Source organism: Aedes aegypti, chromosome 2 (genome assembly GCF_002204515.2).
Source record: "Aedes aegypti strain LVP_AGWG chromosome 2, AaegL5.0 Primary Assembly, whole genome shotgun sequence".
NCBI classification, from domain to species: Eukaryota; Metazoa; Arthropoda; class Insecta; order Diptera; family Culicidae; genus Aedes; species Aedes aegypti.
Genome location: NC_035108.1, coordinates 11,972,881 through 11,981,224, shown reverse-complemented (window position 1 = coordinate 11,981,224; position 8,344 = coordinate 11,972,881). Strand labels below are relative to the sequence as shown.

Sequence of the window (8,344 nt, the reverse complement as noted above, 5' to 3'; positions counted from 1 at the left end):
TGTTGTTCCTTAAATATGTTTTCGAGTTTTTAAACAATGTGAATTACTTTGAGAATAATACTGAAGTGCAAAAATTTGATAAAGAAATCATTGTTATTATTGTTGTTGTAGGTCGACAGTAGATCAACATTGCGAAACCCAAATGCAGGAAGAAGACTACTTGTCACATCTTACCGAATTGGTAATCAAGAAAAACGAGCCTAAAGGTAAAAAATGGCTTCTGCTTTTATTGTAAAGATTTTATGACCAAATATGTGATATGACCTTAAATTTTTCAATAGATCACTAAATATTGTTTCTGGGTTACTTTGTAATCTTATCGATTTACTATTGTAGTGAAAAGCTAATGCATCTATATTTACAAATCCGAGTCACAACAACATTCCCAACAATATTTAGATGACATCTTATTTTCATGAATCACCCAGAAAATAGATTTTTTATATAATTTTTATTCATGTTCCCCACCAATAAAATCTAAAAATTGTCCAAACTCGTAATGAGGTCGAAATCAGTCTTCAAAAAATCTCACTCCAAGAGCTACTGAGATTCAAAAACCAGAGATCAAGATCGATTACGTGCGCTCAATATATTCCAATCCAGGCATGCATTGAATCATGCGTCTTGTGCGAGAGGATTCGATCCTTGATTGATAAGAATTATTAAAATAAATCAAGTTAACCTTGATAATAACCGAACATGAGTGAAGAATATTTTTGACAGGACACACAGTTTTGATCCGCTTGAAAAAGTTTGTATTTCTTCTCGCAGGATTCTGATAGTTATTATGCTCAATTTCTTCCATTATTACCGTAGCTGCTACTCCGTGACTGTCCAATGGCATTAGTTTGTGGGTGAAGTATTTTATATCTGCCATATTCATGGTTGCAGCGATTCAAAAACTCACGTCAATTCCTCTTTTACAGTGTTCAAAACTATTAAACTGAAGCCTATGAAGCTTAACATTCGGACTGGCAGTACAGTTGGAATCCCCTATTATATGAAGAATATACTCGAAGTAAAAAGGAATTGAACTTCACCAGTTCTCGGATATTAGTGAATTTATTAACGAATGCAACTATTATAAAAGTAAAATAAAAATATGGAAATTTAAGTTGAAATAGTTTTTATTTGTACATAATGATTTCATCAACTTCCCTCTCAGCGCGTTGGCCCTATTTTAATCTATTTGTTACAAATCTTTTTAATTGAATTTTAGGCTTGTTCTAGAAACTAAAACATAGAGGAATTGTTTTTCGTTTAAATAACAGTTTACAGGAGATGGTTGTTTGGAATACCATGTGTGCCATATGAAGTTTGTTATTCTGCAAAAAATAAAATTAACTACAAGGAGATTGAAGTTTGAAAGCCGTGAAATGGATGAGAACAAACACAAAAAATGAAAAAAAAAAATTCCGGCGTGCGCAATTTAAATGTACTGTTAGGATCAATCTCTCCAGACAGCAGATATTTGTCATTTTTGATCAAATTTTCCTTGACAAGTGGTCATTTGAATTTCCATGCAAAACTCTCAATAATGGCATGTTGATACAAAGGATAGCTGGGAAGTTCATTTTTCACTTTCACTTTTGATTACTACATTTGATCTTTTTCAACATTGGTCTTCTGCTATGAGGAATAATCTCAGATTATCTATTCCTATCCGAAATAAGCTAGAATTGCTGGGGAGGGAGTACGTAGGAGAATATTTTTCTTCATTAAAAACCTTAAGTGGCAAAAAAAAAAATACATCAAAACATCTAACTTTTATACACCACCGTTTGCTGAAAGAGAATGACAATTCATTGAGGATTTCATCCTGGGATTTAATCCCAGATCTAATCCCGCTCACTGGGATCGAAATAAATCAGGATTCAAAACGATCCTGCAAATTGGGATGAGTTCAAAGCATGCTTGTTTAAATCTCAGAGTAGAAAGATGATCTTTGAAGACTGGGTCGAAAAGCTTCCACCGACAGTTAAAGAAATCTTTAAAAAGCAAGGAATTCGTGTGCTCTAAAGGTCATAAAATTAGGCAACATTCAGCTATAACAATTTTGATAGTCCGGATGCTGCACCAATAAATTTGAATATATCTGAAGGTTTTACAAACTTTTGACACAACGTCTTTGTAGACTAGAAAATTTGATTATTTTTAAGCTTGTTGTAGTAATGATTCCGCAAATAATTTTGTTTCTATTGAATTTCCTGAAAAGCTTAAACATTGAAAAAGCACAACTAAGAAGAATATAACTGAGAAAACCACTGACATTCCAGTGTTAACACGATTCAAACTAAGTCACTGCTCTGTAGTTATATAATAGGGGTATTCACTTAAAGCTGCGTAAAACGTAATTCTGCGTATCTTTTGCAATGAAACATTTCGCATGAAATATTCCTTTTCAAATGTCAAATGTGAGATTAATGATCTAGTTATCCGCTGAGAACGTCAACCAATCGATTGGAAAGTTGTTGTTCTGACCCAATAAAATGTTTTAGATTTCTCTTTTAAGGTTCATTTTGGAAATTCTAATCATTAAAATACAAGCACTCATCGTCCCGCCTATTTGTCAAACTGGAGGAGTTTGAATAATTAACTGTTGGCTCACCAAAATTTTACCAGAAACGACCAAGTTGGATGTGCAGTATTGTTTGACCAAATGCACCTTCAGAAATGATTCGAAGGGTACTTGCAGCTAGCTCCGGATCATCGGATATTTTCACTCATCCAAACAAACATTTTTATGGATTGAGAGTTAAAAAAGTCACTCTCAAGCATATTACAGCTGAAAAAACTGAAACTCAAACTCTAATGTTTCTTTGGTTGTAATCTGTTGGGATCTGCAGCATTTCGCCTTCAAACGCTATTTGACGTGTCAACCTAACCTAACTTCTTAGACAATTGTAAAACCAAACCTCGTTCCATACACTTATTCACGGAGGTTACACGTTCACGGTTGAACTACGTTAATAAAACTCTAGACCAAAGTTAATGGACACTTTATAGACAACGAATACCCCACATGGTAATGCGCTATGCACATTTCAAAATTACTTAGCTTTCCCTATTGGTTATCATTATCTGCCCCAGTTTTTTAATGTCCTTCCTTTAATTCTCAGCAATTTTCCGCAACCGTTCATAAGAAAAAAAAAAGGAAAATGATTGTTTGTTTGGAGTTTTCTCATTACCATTTGTCAGATAAATCAAGGCGCTCTTTGATTGATTAACCATTGGATTTCAAGATTCTGAAACGTTTCATTGACAGTATATGAAATGTTTAAATAATCAATTTTGTATGACTTACGCAGTGGTTTACGCTGTTAAGTGAATCCCCTTAATGAGTAGTGTTGAATATCAAAAATATACTTGACAATCCTTATGATTTTTCGGGTTTGGAGGGGGGGGGGGTCTGACCAAAACTGATTGTGACCTCCACTCGCCCTTCACCAGAACTTACCTTCCTTTTCCGTGCTCCAATCCAAATCCGAATTCCTGGACATTCGCGATCCCATTCCTACGTAAATCCTTGTCATCCGTTGACCTTATTTCGTCGCGAGTTTTACGGAAAACACTTTATTACTTTAAAACATCATAATGAATTTATTACAATACCGAACTATTTATTCTTGATAATAAATCTTCGTGCTGTCTAGTAGAATATCTATAAGTAGATGAAAAACCGAATTTAGTACTATACCATTTAATTCCACTAGAGTTTGTATCCTTTGACAGATACGCGTATTTCGACCTCAACTGTAAGGTCGTCTTCAGTGTCGTGTACTAGACTCGACTTGCGTCTGAACAAATTTAAATCGGGCAAGGGTTCGCCCCTTGCGTTTCATCGCGACGACGATTCTGCACCAACTGTCTGCTATCTGCTACTTTCTGCTCCAGATGACCATCGATGACCGTCCGAGATGTAGTCGTGGTAGGTTATCGAGTGTCCGAGTCGTTGTGAACCGGTTAACTACCACGGTCAATAGTAACAAGAGTTGCGTAGTTTCGAACCCATCGCACTCGGAGTTCCTCATACGGCGAGTATGCCTACTAGGAACTCATGTAGCTCGCGGACATCCTCACCTACCCTGAAGTGGTCGGGAAACTGCTGAAAATAGAGAAGCTTCTCTTGATGCATTAGACGGAATCTACTGAACACATCCTTAATCATCCTGAGTTTACATCGGACATAATTTGGCTAACGGTCGTTACAAATTTCCTGTTCTCACTGTTATTACTCGAGAGACTCCATCGTCACCCGGGTGTAATTCCAGAATACGACCCATCTTCCATGGTTCAGGTAGTTGATTAGATTCAACAATTACAACTTGCACATTTACTGCTAGCTGTCAAAGTTGTGATCGGGCCTGAAGTTGTGTCAAATATTCGCGACGCCACCGTTTCCAAAAATCTTGAAGCTGCCGCTGTATAACTTGGAACCGTGTCAATCGATTAAGTTGCACAATACTGAAATCCAGCCCTGTCGTCGTAAAATTTGAGCTTCTTAGTCGTCCCTTTTTGAGGGAGCGTTGCTGCAGCCAAGAGGGCGCTTCTACTCCCAGGCGTTATGATGTCGTCTTATTAGAAATATGACAACAATTCGAATTTATAGGGATCGAATGTGATGGAGATTGTGTTGCTATTTTCGACTTTTAGTCTATACAGATCATCAACTGAAATCCTGAAACGGAAGCTGAATCAGTTGCAACATTTTAATATATAAAAATTACGAATATCACAAATACTTCAATATACAATCCTAACAAACGAAAATCAATATGCATTTTTGTTTCTGTTTGTTTGTGTTCCATTTCAATAAGGGACAAAGAGATAATGTAATGACTTAAACATTATTCAGCTGAAAAATTTCGTACAACGACTTCTTTACATGTGTCTATTTTATAAAAGGTACTCAAATTCAAAAGAAGTGTTCAAGTTTATGGATCATTTGAATTTATTATAAATTATCAAATTATTCCTCAGGTAAGAGGTTCAATAAATAATATGAAACTCCAACGCTTTGTGAACTGAACTAAGAGCTGAACAAGCACCGTCTTGGAAGTTCACTATCTACTGTACATATGAAATGAAGATTTTTTCAGCTTCAAACTTTAACATATTTCATCGAAGCTCTAGATTTGCTTGAAATAATTCGATCGATATTGTTTCACGCATGCTGAAGTGTGCGTCAAAATTTCAACATAATTTTGCTTTCCGTACGAAAAATGTAATTTATATACCAGGGAGCGAATTAAACATTTATTTGTGACGATGGGGCGATAGTCCGGAAAAAATGGATAAATACTACTTTTTTTTCAACAATTCGTTCATTGACTTTCAAGTGGATCAAAAAGATCCCCTGAGTTTCTACAAAACAATTCAGGGCTATGAATAAACCACATTGTTTAATTTTAGAGCTTTACGAACCCATTCGCATCCCAATCATCGTGTTTTTTGTCCATACATTTTTTTTTTTTTTTTTTCAATTTATATGAACCGTGGTTTTGGGCCCCTTAATGATCGCTTGCTTTTATCGAGAGATCTATCGAAATAATTGAACCAGAAATTTCTTCAATAATATTGAAATAATCATTTACTTAACGTTCAACGCTCCGTCATCGTTATCATCGTCATCAATCAATAGGTACTTCAAAAGCAGTTTTTCTGATCAAAAAAGAAAATTCTTCGATGGAAATGTGTTCAGTGTGTTTCGGTTGGAGAATAGAATACAGTGAACACATTTTCCTGTAAATTTTCTTGATTTTGAACGAAAAAAATTGCTTTTGAAAATTCCGAAATCAATGACGGATCCTGCCCCCTTAAGGGATTGTGCTACTTTGCCCTGAATATTGGTTCCCCAAATGTCGTTTACTCGAACGCCAGTCCGCTGAAAGTCTATTCTCCGAATACCTCGTTTTCCCAAAAAGTTTTTGGTATTCAAAATTATCAGAACTTCATACATTTCAGAGTAGTGAACCCTAGTATACACCCTTCTTTACTTGGTTGGAGGTTCTTTCGAGTTTCACCGTCCTCATCATATTTGGAAAAAGGTCAAAAATGACCAACAATGATTGCTAATCGTTCTTTCTAGTCCACCATCCTGTAACTGAGGACTATTCTCGCACCTTTATGAACTGCATTACTTCTCGGAAAAACGGAAAAATGGCATTCGGGAAACTGCAAAAAATAGAATAAAATAAAGATATTATAAAACAATATATAACACACATTTCAAACAGAAAGAAGTAATCAAAATATTAAATAAATTGATCAGAATATACAATACGTTAATCACCATTGATCCTGATTGCGTCACTCGTTCCCGCAAGAGCATACGACGCAATTAAAGGATCAAACACTCTTCTTCACTTGATATACATTAGTTAAAGTCATAAAGTAAACACAATTTGATTGGTTTTCTTCAGGGCGTTAAGACGCAGCTGATCTACGTGAAACAAGGTATAATCACTCCAGGGCGTTGATACAGATTATAAAATTTGATTGATTTTTTTTACAGGGCGTTAAGAGACAATTCATCTATGTGGACTAATGTTAAACTACTGCAGGATGTTGATAAAGCTTGGAATTTTCAATTAATGTCCTACAGAGGTTTGAAATGTACCTGATATACGTAGGATAAAGTCAAATTATTTCAGGGCGTTGATATTGCTAAGAATGTGTAATTGATGTCATACGGGGCATCAAGATGATCTACATGAGACAAGATTAATTATTATAGGGCGTTTCGTAAATTTCGATTGATGTCATACAGGGCCTTAAGATGCACCTGATCAAAGTAGAAGCAGTGGCGTAGCTAGAGTTTTGTGGGCCCGGTGCGGAGGTAGGTTTGGGGGCCCCTCAAATAGAGGTTTGCAAATTATGCCTTTTATTAACGAACTCACACGTACCTTAAACATTTTTTGAAAACATACCATTTGGACGAAACTTTCGTGATTAAAAGGTCAGAAAATATTAAGCCGGTAAAAATACACCCAGGAAGTAATTTTTGAGTAACTACGTCATTAGGAATCAAAAAATATATATGAAGCAATTGCTACAGAAATTTCTATACGTATCTGTTTAACAGGATCTTTGAAGGTATTCTTGAAGAAATTTCTGTATATTGTACGGTATTTAATAGTATACTTACTGAGATTCTAGTATTGCGCAAATCACTGAAAAATTATTTGTTATGATTTTAATGCAGATCAAGATAAAATGTTTGCATGAGAAATTTTCAGTGAAACTCATAGAGATATGCATAGAGAACATTTTGGAATATACCTAAGAAAAAACTAGTAGAAATATTTTTTCTGGAACTCTGGCGAAGTTCTTTAAACTCTTGTATTTTTTTAAACCTCCTTGTAAAAGAAATTTCAGAGGAAATCTTGCAAGAATATTTAGGAGAATTCGTGAAAAACTTCTAGAACACCTTAGGAGTTTCTGGGGAAAAAAAAATGCATTTATCACTTGAAGAGCTCATTTTAGTAATGAATGAATCCAAGAAGGTTGAATCCAAAAGGATTTCCAACTATCTGAGGAATTCTTACAAATTTCTAAGATAAAAAAACCTCAGATAAATTTCAAGGTGTATGCTTGAAATTAGTCAAACAATTTGTGAAAGATTCCTTGAGGTTATTGTTAAAGGAATACATACTTGGAAAATCACGAAGTTCAATGGCCAAGGGTACGTCTTTCAGTGGTTTTCATGGGGAAGTACTCAGAGGTCTCCTCAGTGGAATTATCGGTTGAAGCCTTGATAAATTCCTAGAAAGATTCCTGAAGAAATTCTTGAAAATCCTGGAAAAAACCGGGTAGAATTTTTTAGGAATCTCCGTGACAATTTTTTCAACGTCAACATGGATTATTGCTAGCTATATTATAGTGGTTCTATTTCCGAAGCAATTTCAAAAATTAAAATTAATTTTAGGTGTCAATAATGAGAAGATTCTGTAGAGCTTCTAAATGAAAGTGCTGGATAAATTTTCTTGGATTTATTGCTTATATTGATTCTGAAGAAATCCAGCTAGAATTTCTGCAAAAAATCTGAAGGAATTCCTTGGAAGTAATTTTTTGTTTTTTTTTTTAACAAAATCTTGAAGGAATCTCTGGATATGTTTAATAAAAATGTTGGTGAAGTCCATGGTATAATTTCATATAGATTACCAGTAAAATGTTAAAATAAATATCCTTAGCGTTAGCGTAGTTACGGTATACTTCGTAGATTGGATACTAGCAACATTCATGTTTCTTTTTAATAATCTCATCCTGACTACTTTCAAGAACAAGGCAGGGGAGTATACCTTGTTCAAATCATAAACAAGAATACTAAAAGCATGAATATCGC

The 8,344-nt window shown here is 34.9% G+C and overlaps 1 long non-coding RNA gene across 1 annotated transcript; it reads left to right on the top strand.

Annotated features, from left to right (window-relative positions):
* The first annotated feature begins 688 nt into the window (after positions 1 to 688).
* On the top strand, positions 689 to 1,114 carry LOC110675111. Its single transcript, XR_002499289.1, has 2 exons — positions 689 to 854; positions 927 to 1,114. It is a non-coding gene; the product is annotated as an uncharacterized LOC110675111 (long non-coding RNA).
* Positions 1,115 to 8,344: the final 7,230 nt, after the last annotated feature.